At 48.7% G+C, this 13,045-nt stretch overlaps 1 protein-coding gene across 1 annotated transcript in view; it reads left to right on the top strand.

Annotated features, from left to right (window-relative positions):
- The window catches only part of LOC118376290 (zinc finger E-box-binding homeobox 2-like), a 74,782-nt gene that overhangs the window by 24,601 nt on the left and 37,136 nt on the right, over positions 1-13,045 (top strand). The window lies entirely within an intron of this gene.

Raw genomic sequence — 13,045 nt, 5'->3', positions numbered from 1 at the left:
ATAGGAGGAGGAGGGAACTCATTATGGGGGAGAGAGAGAGAGGAGAAGGAGGGAACTCATTATGGGGGAGAGAGAGAAGGAGGGAACTCATTATGGGGGAGAGAGGGGAGGAGGAGGGAACTCATTATGGGGAAGAGAGAGTGAAGGAGGGAACTCATTATGGGGAGAGAGAGAAGGAGGGAACTCATTATTGGGGAGAGAGAGAGAGGAGGCGGAGGGAACTCATTATGGGAGAGAGAGAGAGAGAGAGAGAGAGAGAGAGAGAGAGAGAGAGAGAGAGAGGAGGGAACTCATTATGGGGGAGAGAGGGGGAGGAGTAGGGAACTCATTATGGGGGTGAGAAAGAGAGAGAGAGGAGGGAACTCATTATGGGGGAGAGAAAGAGAGAGGAGGAGGGATCTCATTATAGCGGAGAGAGAGAGGAGGAGGAGGGAACTCATTATGGGGGAGAGAGAGAGGAGGAGGGAACTCATTATGGGGGAGAGAGAGAGAGGAGGAGGAGGGAACTCATTATGGGGGAGAGAGAGGGTAGGAGGAAGGAACTTATTATGGGGGAGAGAGAGAGGAGGAGGAGGGAACTCATTATGGGGGAGAGAGAGAGGGGGAGGAGGGAACTCATTATTGGGGGGAGAGAGAGAGAGAGAGAGAGAGAGAGGGAAGAGAGAGATGGGGGAGAGAGAGAGAGAGAGGAGGGAACTCATTATGGGGGGAGAGAGAGAGAGGAGGAGGAGGGAACTCATTATGGGGGAGAGAGAGAGAGAGAGAGGAGGGAACTCATTATGGGGGGAGAGAGAGAGAGGAGGAGGAGGATACTCATTATGGGGGAGAGAGTGAAGGAGGGAACTCATTATGGGGGAGAGAGAGGAGGAGGGAACTCATTATGGGGGGAGAGAGAGAGAGGAGGAGGAGGGAACTCATTATGGGGAGAGAGAGAGAGGAGGAGGAGGGAACTCATTATGGGGGAGAGAGAGAAGGGATGAGGAGGGAACTCATTATGGGGAGAGAGAGAGAGAGGAGGGGAACTCATTATGGGGGGAGAGAGAGAAGGAGGGAACTCATTATGGGGGGAGAGAGAGAGGAGGAGGAGGGTACTCATTATGGGGGAGAGAGTGAAGGAGGGAACTCATTATGGGGTAGAGAGAGAAGGAGGGAACTCATTATGGGGGGAGAGAGAGGAGGAGGGAACTCATTATGGGGGAGAAAGGGAGAGAGGAGGAGGGAACTCATTATGGGGGAGAGAGAGAGAGGAGGAGGAGGGAACTCATTATGGGGAGAGAGAGAGGGGATGAGGAGGGAACTCATTACGGAGAGAGAGAGAGAGGAGGGAACTCATTATGGGGGAGAGAGAGAAGGAGGGAACTCATTATGGGGGAGAGAGAGAGAGGAGGAGGAGGGAACTCATTATGGGGGAGAGAGTGAAGGAGGGAACTCATTATGGGGGAGAGAGAGTGAAGGAGGGAACTCATTATGGGGGGAGAGAGAGAGGAGGAGGGAACTCATTATGGGGGGGGAGAGAGAGATAGGAGGAGGAGGGAACTCATTATGGGGGAGAGAGAGAGAGGAGAAGGAGGGAACTCATTATGGGGGAGAGAGAGAAGGAGGGAACTCATTATGGGGGAGAGAGGGAGGAGGAGGGAACTCATTATGGGGAAGAGAGTGAAGGAGGGAACTCATTATGGGGAGAGAGAGAAGGAGGGAACTCATTATGGGGAGAGAGAGAGAGGAGGAGGAGGGAACTCATTATGGGAGATTAGAGAGAGAGAGAGAGAGAGAGAGAGAGAGAGAGAGAGAGGAGGGAACTCATTATGGGGGAGAGAGGGGGAGGAGAGGGAACTCATTATGGGGGAGAGAGAGAGAGAGAGAGGAGGGAACTCATTATGGGGGGAGAGAGAGAGAGGAGGAGGGAACTCATTATAGCGAGAGAGAGAGAGGAGAGAGGAGGGAACTCATTATGGGGGAGAGAGAGAGGAGGAGGAGGGAACTCATTATGGGGGGAGAGAGAGAGGAGGAGGAGGGAACTCATTATGGGGGAGAGAGAGGGTAGGAGGAAGGAACTTATTATGGGGGGAGAGAGAGGAGGAGGAGGGAACTCATTATGGGGAGAGAGAGAGGTGGAGGAGGGAACTCATTATGGGGGAGAGAGAGAGAGAGAGAGAGAGAGAGAGAGAGAGAGAGAGAGATGGGGGAGAGAGAGAGAGAGAGAGAGAGAGGAACTCATTATGGGGGAGAGAAAGAGAGGTAACTCATTATGGGGGAGAGAGAGAGAGAGGAGGAGGAGGGAACTCATTATGGGGGAGAGAGAGAGAGAAGAGAGAGAGAGAGGAGGGAACTCATTATGGGGGAGAGAGAGAGAGGAGGAGGAGGGAACTCATTATGGGGGAGAGAGATAGAGAGGAGGGAACTCATTATGGGGAGAGAGAGAGAGAGGAGGAGGAGGGAACTCATTATGGGGGAGAGAGAGAAGGAGGGAACTCATTATGGGGGAGAGAGAGGGAGGAGGAGGAGGGAACTCATTATGGGGGAGAGAGTGAAGGAGGGAACTCATTATGGGGGAGAGAGAGAAGGAGGGAACTCATTATGGGGGAGAGAGAGAGAGGAGGAGGGAACTCATTATGGGGGAGAGAGAGAGGAGGAGGAGGGAACTCATTATGGGGGAGAAAGAGAGAGGAGGAGGAGGGAACTCATTATGGGGGAGAGAGAGAGGAGGAGGAGGGAACTCATTATGGGGGAGAGAGAGAGAGGAGGAGGAGGGAACTCATTATGGGGGAGACAGAGAGAGGAGGAGGAGGGAACTCTTTATGGGGGAGAGAGAGAGGAGGAGGAGGGAACTCATTGTGGGAGAGAGAGAGAGAGAGAGAGGAGGGAACTCATTATGGGGAGAGAGAGAGAGAGAGAGAGAGAGAGAGAGAGAGAGAGAGAGGAGGGAACTCATTATGGGGGAGAGAGGGGGAGGAGGAGGGAACTCATTATGGGAGAGAGAGAGAGAGGAGGGAACTCATTACGGGGGAGAGAGAGAGAGGAGGGAACTCATTATGGAGGAGAGAGAGAGAGAGAGAGAGGAGGGAACTCATTATGGGTGAGAGAGAGAGGGAGGGAACTCATTATGGGGGGGAGAGAGAGAGGAGGAGGGAACTCATTATGGGGGAGAGAGAGAGAGAACTCATTATGGGTGAGAGAGAGAGGGAACTCATTATGGGGGAGAGAGAGAGGAGGGAACTCATTATGGGGAGAGAGAGAGAGAGGGAGGGAACTCATTATGGGGGAGAGAGAGAGGGTGAGAGAGAGAGGAGGGAACTCATTATGGGAGAGAGAGAGAGAGAGAGAGGAGGGAACTCATTATGGGGAGAGAGAGAGAAGGAGGGAACTCATTATGGGGGAGAGAGAGAGAGGAGGGAACTCATTATGGGGGAGAGAGAGAGAAGGAGGGAACTCATTATGGGGGAGAGAAAGAGAGAGAGGAGGGAACTCATTATGGGGGAGAGAGAGAGAGGAGGAGGAGGGAACTCATTATGGGGGGGAGAGAAAGAGAGAGAGAGAAGGGAACTCATTATGGGGGAGAGAGAGAGAGAGGAGGAGGAGGGAACTCATTATGGGGGGAGAGAGAGAGAGGAGGGAACTCATTATGGGGAGAGAGAGAGGAGGAGGAGGGAACTCATTATGGGGGAGAGAGAGAAGGAGGGAACTCATTATGGGGGAGAGAGAGAGAGGAGGAGGAGGGAACTCATTATGGGGGAGAGAGTGAAGGAGGGAACTCATTATGGGGGAGAGAGAGGAGGAGGGAACTCATTATGGGGGAGAGAGAGAGAGGAGGAGGAGGGAACTCATTATGGGGGAGAGAGAGAGGGGAGGAGGAGGGAACTCATTATGGGGGAGAGAGTGAAGGAGGGAACTCATTATGGGGGAGAGAGAGAAGGAGGGAACTCATTATGGGGGAGAGAGATAGAGGATGAGGAGGGAACTCATTATGGGAGAGAGAGAGAGAGAGAGATAGGAGGGAACTCATTATGGGGGGGAGAGAGAGAGAGGAGGAGGAGGGAACTCATTATGGGGGAGAGAGAGAGATGAGGAGGAGGGAACTCATTATGGGGGAGAGAGTGAAGGAGGGAACTCATTATGGGGGAGAGAGAGAAGGAGGAGGGAACTCATTATGGGGGAGAGAGTGAAGGAGGGAACTCATTATGGGGGAGAGAGAGGAGGATGGAACTCATTATGGGGGAGAGAGAGAGAGGAGGAGGAGGGAACTCATTATGGGTGGAGAGAGATGGAGGAGGGAACTCATTATGGGGGAGAGAGTGAAGGAGGGAACTCATTATGGGGGAGAGAGAGAAGGAGGGAACTCATTATTGGGGAGAGAGAGAGGAGGAGGAGGGAACTCATTATGAGAGAGAGAGAGAGAGAGAGAGAGAGAGAGAGAGAGAGAGAGAGAGAGAGGAGGGAACTCATTATGGGGGAGAGAGAGAGAGAGAGGAGGAGGAGGGAACTCATTATGGGGGAGAGAGAGAGAGAGAGAGGAGGAGGAGGAGGGAACTCATTATGGGGGAGAGAGAGAGAGGAGGGAACTCATTATGGGGGAGAGAGAGAGAGGAGGGAACTCATTATGGGGGGAGAGAGAGAGAGAGGAGGGAACTCATTATGGTGGAGAGAGAGAGAGAGAGAGAGAGAGGAGGGAACTCATTATGGGAGAGAGTGAGAGTGGAGGGAACTCATTATGGGGGAGAGAGAGAGAAGGAGGGAACTCATCATGGGGGAGAGAGGAGGAGGGAACTCCTTATGGGGGAGAGAGAGGAGGGAACTCATTATGGGGGAGAGAGTGAAGGAGGGAACTCATTATGGGGGACAGAAAGAGAGAGAGAGGAGGGAACTCATTATGGGGGAGAGAGAGAGGAGGAGGAGGAGGGAACTCATTATGGGGGAGAGAGAGAGGAGGGAACTCATTATGGGGGAGAGAAAGAGAGGAGGAGGAGGGAACTCATTATGGGGGAGAGAGAGAAGGAGGGAACTTATTATGGGGGAGAGAGAGAGAGAGGAGGCGGAGGGAACTCATTATGGGGGAGAGAGTGAAGGAGGGAACTCATTATGGGGGAGAGAGAGAAGGAGGGAACTCATTATGGGGGAGAGAGAGAGAGGAGGAGGAGGGAACTCATTATGGGGGAGAGAGAGAGAGGAGGAGGAGGGAATTCATTATGGGGGAGAGAGTGAAGGAGGGAACTCATTATGGGGGAGAGAGAGAAGGACGGAACTCATTATGGGGGAGAGAGTGAAGGAGGGAACTCATTATGGGGGACAGAAAGAGAGAGAGAGGAGGGAACTCATTATGGGGGGAGAGAGAGAGGAGGAGGAGGAGGGAACTCATTAAGGGGGAGAGAGAGGAGGGAACTCATTATGGGGGAGAGAAAGAGAGGAGGAGGAGGGAACTCATTATGGGGGGGAGAGAAGGAGGGAACTCATTATGGGGAGAGAGAGAGAGGAGGCGGAGGGAACTCATTATGGGGGAGAGAGTGAAGGAGGGAACTCATTATGGGGGAGAGAGAGAAGGAGGGAACTCATTATGGGGGAGAGAGAGAGGAGGAGGAGGGAACTCATTATGGGGGAGGGAGAGAGAGGAGGAGGAGAGAATTCATTATGGGGGAGAGAGTGAAGGAGGGAACTCATTATGGGGGAGAGAGAGAAGGACGGAACTCATTATGGGGGAGAGAGAGAAGGAGAATCTAGAATCTGGGGTTCCACCTGAACAACAGCACATTATTTTTTATGTAGAGCAATTTGCCAGATTCTAACGGAGTACAAATTGTTCCTAATCACTGATATAGGGTCAGTTATGTGTTCATGCACTTTAATGGTTAATGTTGATTGGGGGTTAGGATAATCTGATCCTATGTCTGTGGTTAAGGATACATTTTAACCGTAGTGAGCAACACACGGTTAACAGTTATGTTATAAATGAAGTGAACTGCAGAAGGCTTTCTACAGAATTGAAAGAGAACATATTAGGCATTATGATTAGATAATCTTGGCAAATGATCAGTGTAGTTCAGGTACAATAAAGGCGATAGGATCCTGGAGGCCGGACGCTGTGTGTGTGAAAGGAAACGCCAGGGTCGTCTGACTGTCAGGAAATATCAGTTAACTTTATTTTGTTGTATTGAAGAATAACGGTGACTCATCTTCAACCACTGGCTATCACCACGGAAAGAGAGACAGAGTGAGAAGCAGTTATCTTTTTCAGATTTGATTGAGAAATCACTAATGGTGAAGAAACAGAGGGCAGGTCTGTTTGTTCAGCATATGCTAAATGTAAAGCAAATATGGTGGAGGAACAGGCTGTCGTATATTGAAGGTAGGGCTGGGCGGTATACCATAGTTTACTATATACCAGTATTGATGCACGGACCGGTTTGTGTTTTTACTTTACCTTCTATAACGGTATTTTAATGTTTGGTTTGTGATACGCCATGTGTAACGTCCATTTTGATAGTTTACTCCGCTACTTGAGTCATCATGTTCTGCCTTAATATTATTGGACCATGCTGGTCATTTATGAACATTTGAACATCTTGGCCATGTTCTGTTATAATCTCCACCCGGCACAGCCAGAAGAGGACTGGCCAGGTTTCTTCCAAGGTTTTGTCCTTTCTAGGGAGTTTGTCCTAGCTACCGTGCTTCTACACCTGCATTGCTTGCTGTTTGGGGTTTTAGGCTGGGTTTCTTTAGGCTATGAGGGGTGGCCAGTCCTCTTCTGGCAGTGCCAGGTGGAGATTATAACAGAATATGGCCAAGATGTTCAAAGGTTCATAGATGACCAGCAGGGTTAAATAATAATAATCACAGTGGTTGTAGAGGGTGCAAAAGGTCAGCACCTCAGGAGTAAATATCAGCTGGCTTTTCATTGCCGATCATTCAGAGTTGGAGACAGCAGGTGTGGTAGAGAGAGAGAGTCGAAAACAGCAGGTCCGGGACAAGGTAGCACGTCCGGTGAACAGGTCAGGGTTCCATAGCCGCAGTCAGAACAGTTGAAACTGGAGCAGCAGCACGACCAGGTGGACTGGGGACAATAAGGAGTCATCATGCCAGGTAGTCCTGAGGTGTGGTCCTAGGGCTCAGGTCCTCCGGGAGAAGAGAGAAAAGAGAGAGAGAATTCGAGGGAGCATACTTAAATTCACACAGGACACCGGATAAGACAGGAGAAATACTGCAGCTATAACAGACTGACCCTTGGCCCCCAACACATGAACTATTGCAGCATAATTACTGGAGGCTGAGACAGGAGGGGTCAGGAGACACTGTGGCCCCATCCGACGATACCCCCGGACAGGGCCAACCAGGCAGGATATAGCCCCACCCACTTTGCCAAAGCACAGCCCCCACACCACTAGAGGGATATCTTCAACCACCAACTTACTATCCTGAGACAAGGCCGAGTACAGCTAACGAAAATCTCCCGATCTCAAGGGGGGGCACCAACCCGGACAGGAAGATCACGTCAGTGACTCAACCCACTCAAGTGACGCACCCCTCCTAGGGACGGCATGGAAGAGCACTAGTAAGCCAGTGACTCAGCCCCTGTAATAGGGTTAGAGGCAGAGAATCCCAGTGGAAAGAGGGGAACCGGCCAGGCAGAGACAGCAAGGGCGGTTCGTTGCTCCAGTGCCTTTCCGTTCACCTTCCCACTCCTGGGCCGGACTACACTCAACCATAGGACCTACTGAAAAGATGAGCCTTCATTAAAGACTTAAAGGTCGAGACCGAGTCTGCGTCTCTCACATGGATAGGCAGACACTTCCATAAAAATGGAGCTCGATAGGAGAAAGCCCTGCCTTCAGCTGTTTGCTTAGTAAATCTGGGGACAGTAAGGAGGCCTGAGTGTTGTGACCGCAGCATACATACTTATCATCAAGAACACCTCCCTGGCATTTTCATTCGTTGTCATGTCAACACTCTATTCAAAGTTCCCATCATTACATTGTAACTATAGAATTATTATTATTATTATTATTATTATTTCCATGATTCAAGTATTTTGCTCTAATCGCAAGTCAGATCGAAATTGCAACATTTGGTTAAAAATAAGACTAGATTGTTTGCCCATATCGTGCAGTCCTACTTGGCAGTGTGCATCAAACCTGGGACTGAGAGACTGAAGAACAGCAATCACTTGAGCTTCTATCTCAAGGCCATCAGACTGCTAAACAGCAATCACTAACTCAGAGAGGCTGCTGCCTACACTGAGACCCAATCACTAACTCAGAGAGGCTGCTGCCTACATGGAGACCCAATCATTGGCCACTTTAATAAATGGATCACTAGTCACTTTAAACAATGTCACTTTAATAATGTTTACATCTTACATTACTCATATGTATATACTGTATTTTATACCATCTACTGCACCTTGGCTTGTCAGCTCGGGGGGGATTCGATCTTGCAACCTTTCGGTTACTAGTCCAACGCTCTAACCACTAGTCTACCTGCTGCCCCAAATATATTTATATGTACATATTCTCATTCACACCCATTTAGATTTGTGTGAATTAGGTATTTGTTGAGGAATTGCTAGATTACTTGTTAGATTTGTGTGTATTAGGTACTTGTTGAGGAAATGCTAGATTACTTGTTAGATTTGTGTGTATTAGGTAGTTGTTGTGTAATTGTTAGATTACTCGTTAGATATTACTGCACTGTCGGAACTAGAAGCACAAGCATTTCACTACACTCGCATTAACATCTGCTAACCATGTGTATGTGACCAATAACATTTGATTTGATTTGAAAATGTTCTCAAATGACTGATGGAAATACAGGAAATCGTTTTTTAATTGGAGTTGAATGGAACCGTATAGAATGGAGGAAGACTCATTGAAATCACTTAAATTGTATGTGTTGCCACCCTAGGAGTTACTCACTACTCATAAAGCAAATGTAGAACTTTTAATTATTCCAAAACATCATAATGCCCAGCCCTATGGCCCAGCTCTATGGCCCAGCCCTATGGCCCAGCCCTATGGCCCAGCTCTATGGCCCAGCTCTATGGCCCAGCTCTATGGCCCAGCCCTATGGCCCAGCTCTATGGCCCAGCCCTATGGCCCAGCCCTATGGCCCAGCTCTATGGCCCAGCTCTATGGCCCAGCTCTATGGCCCAGCCCTATGGCCCAGCCCTATGGCCCAGCCCTATGGCCCAGCCCTATGGCCCAGCTCTATGGCCCAGCTCTATGGCCCAGCCCTATGGCCCAGCCCTATGGCCCAGCCCTATGGCCCAGCTCTATGGCCCAGCTCTATGGCCCAGCCCTATGGCCCAGCCCTATGGCCCAGCCCTATGGCCCAGCCCTATGGCCCAGCCCTATGGCCCAGCCCGAGGGCACAGCCCTATGGCCCAGCTCTATGGCCCAGCCCTATGGCCCAGCCCTATGGCCCAGCCCTATGGCCCAGCCCTATGGCCCAGCTCTATGGCCCAGCCCTATGGCCCAGCCCTATGGCCCAGCCCTATGGCCCAGCCCTATGGCCCAGCTCTATGGCCCAGCCCTATGGCCCAGCCCTATGGCCCAGCCCTATGCACACGTCATGGTAACTGGTAGCAGGATTCAGGTTCAACATCAGCAACATATAAGAAGCCAAGGGGCGAGAGTACATAATGAAACCCAAAATCTCCATCATGGTAACCAGGAGGACTGACTGGACACACACACACACACACACACACACACACACACACACACACACACACACACACACACACACACACACACACACACACACACACACACACACACACACACACACACACACACACACACACACACACACACACACACACACACACACACACACACACACACACACACACACACACACACACACAGTAGGGGAAGTCTAATAACTTGTATTGGACGGCTATTTGGGGACGGTTCTGTCAGTCTGTCAGTCTGGCTGATTTAAGTATTACAGGTTGGTGAGTTCTGACTGGAAACCTGGGACGAGGATCTGAAAGCCACCCGGCCACCATTCTGGGTAGTGGCATGCATTCACCCTTCTTCCTTCGTCTTCTTCTCTCTTTCGTTTCTTCTCCTCCTCACTCCTTCTCTGTACCTCTTTTCTCTCTGTCCCCCACACTCCTTTGCTCTCTTTCCACCTTCGTTGTGTCCCCTGCCAGTCCCATGCTGTCACCACCCTGGCTCCCCCGTTGGAGCTGCTCCCTCTCCTCTCTCTGTCCACTTCTCTCTCTTCTCTCCCCTCTCCCCCCGGTCCCCAGCCCTGTACTGTCGCCACACTGCCTCCCTCCCCTCTGTCCCACTGACGCCACACGCTGCTCCCCCTGCTGACCACTTCAAACACCACAGCGCAGCCATCAAAGCCCCATGGCCCACAACTTCTGCTTTGACTTAGCACAGCTCTAACCCCAGGGCTTGTGATATACATGAAAGATACTCTTAAACTCCCAGTTTAAACCCTTCCTTTTTTTTCTGGTTGAATTCAATTTTTTTCATTCCGTAGATATTTTTTCTGAAATGTTTTTTTTTGTATCCCTCACACACACACACACACACACACACACACACACACACACACACACACACACACACACACACACACACACACACACACACACACACACTCTCTCCCTCTCTCTTTCTTTCTCTCTCTCTCTCTTTTCGTCTTTTCTTTTTCTTTGTCAGTGCGGTGGTTCTGCTGCTGCCTCATCAGTGGTTCTGCTGCTGCCTTGGCGGTGGTTCTGCTGCTGCCTCATCGGTGGTTCTGCTGCTGCCTTGGCGGTGGTTCTTAATGCTGTCTCGGTGGTGGTTCTGCTGCTACCTTGGCGGTGGTTCTGCTGCTGCCTCGGCGATGGTTCTTAATGCTGTCTCGTGGTGGTTCTGCTGCTGCCTCGGTGGTGGTTCTGCTGCTGCCTCGGTAGTGGTTCTTAACGCTGCCTTGGAGGTGGTTCTGCTGCTGCCTCGTGGTGGTGGTTCTGCTGCTGCCTCGGTGGTTCTGCTGCTGCCTCGGTGGTGGTTTCTGCTGCTGTCTCGGTGGTGGTTCTGCTGCTGTCTCGGTGGTGGTTCTGCTGCTGTCTCGGTGGTGGTTCTGCCTACCTTGGCGGTGGTTCTGCTGCTGTCTGCTGGTGGTGGTTCTTCTGCTGCTGTCTCGGTGGTGGTTCTGCTGCTGCCTCGTGGTGGTGGTTCTGCTGATGCCTCGGCGGTGGTTCTGCTGCTGCCTCGTGGCGGTGGTTCTGCTGCTGCCTTGGCGGTGGTTCTTAATGCTGTCTCGGTGGTGGTTCTGCTGCTACCTTGGCGGTGGTTCTGCTGCTGCCTCGGCGATGGTTCTGCTGCCTCTTTTCACAGAGTTTAATTAGTCATTTATTTTAAGGCATTGGCGCCGCTTCACACACACCACCACACACATACAAACACACACACAAGAACACACACACACATACACACACACTATAACACACACACACATACACACACAAACACACACACACACTTCCTGCAACAGGTCCAATAGTTGTACTCTGCCATGGTATAACAGACAGTGTACTACGGGTATGAGAAAACAAGTATTTTTACTGCTCTAATTACGTTGGTAACCAGTTTATAAAAGCAATAAGGCACCTCAGGAGTCTGTGATATATGGCCAATATACCACAATATACCATATATTGTATAATATAGTATAATAAAATCTAGTATAATATGATTTAGTATTGTATAATATAGTATAATATAGTACAGTATAATATAGCATAATATAATTTGGTATTGTATAATATAGTATAGTATAATATAGTTTAGTATAGTATAATATAATATAGTTTAGCAAAGTATAATATTGTATAGTATAATATATTTTAGTATAATATAGTATAATATATTTTAGTATAATATAGTATAATATAGTATAGTATAATATAGTTTAGTATTGTATAGCATAATATAGTGTAGTATAATATAGTATAGTATAATATAATATGGTATATTATAGTTTAGCATAGTATAGTATAATATAGTTTAGTATAGTATAGTATAATATATTATAGTATTGTATAATATAGTTTAGTATAGTATAATATAGTATAGTATAATATAGTTTAGTATAGTATAATATTGTATAGTATAATATAGTTTAGTATTGTATAATATAGTTTAGTATAATATAGTATAGTATATTATAGTTTTGTATTGTAAAATATAATATAGTATAATATAGTTTAGTATAATATATTATAGTATAATATAGTATATTTAAGCAATAAGTCCCGAGGGGATGTGGTGTATGGCCAATATACCACGGCTAAGGGCTGTTCTTATGTACTACAGATACAACCCTTAGCCGTGGTCTATTGGTCATATACTACAAACCCCAGAGGTGCCTTATTGCTATTATAAACTGGTTACCAACGTAATTAGAGCAGTAAAAATAAATGTCTTGTCATAACCGTAGTATATGATCTGATATACCATGGCTGTCAACCAATCAGCATTCAGGGCTCGAACCACCCAGTTTATAATACAATATAATATATTATCATATAGTATAGTATAATATAATATAGCGTAATATAGCATGGGTAGCCTAGTGGTTAGAGCATTGGACTAGTAACCGGAAGGTTGCAAGTTCAAACCCCCCCACCTGACAAGGTACAAATCTGTCGTTCTGCCCCTGAACAGGCAGTTAACCCACTGTTCCTAGACCAGTTAACCCACTGTTCCTAGACCAGTTAACCCACTGTTCCTAGGCCAGTTAACCCACTGTTCCTAGACCAGTTAACCCACTGTCCCTAGACCAGTTAACCCACTGTTCCTAGACCAGTTAACCCACTGTTCCTAGAACAGTTAACCCACTGTTCCTAGAACAGTTAACCCACTGTTCCTAGACCAGTTAACCCACTGTCCCTAGACCAGTTAACCCACTGTCCCTAGACCAGTTAACCCACTGTTCCCAGACCAGTTAACCCACTGTTCCTAGAACAGTTAACCCACTGTTCCTAGACCAGTTAACCCACTGTTCCTAGACCAGTTAACCCACTGTTCCTAAACCAGTTAACCCACTGTTCCTA

The sequence above is a fragment of the Oncorhynchus keta genome, chromosome 10 (genome assembly GCF_023373465.1).
Source record: "Oncorhynchus keta strain PuntledgeMale-10-30-2019 chromosome 10, Oket_V2, whole genome shotgun sequence".
Classification (NCBI taxonomy): Eukaryota; Metazoa; Chordata; class Actinopteri; order Salmoniformes; family Salmonidae; genus Oncorhynchus; species Oncorhynchus keta.
Note: the sequence above shows the minus strand (reverse complement) of the source record. Positions and strands in the feature narration are given on the sequence as shown.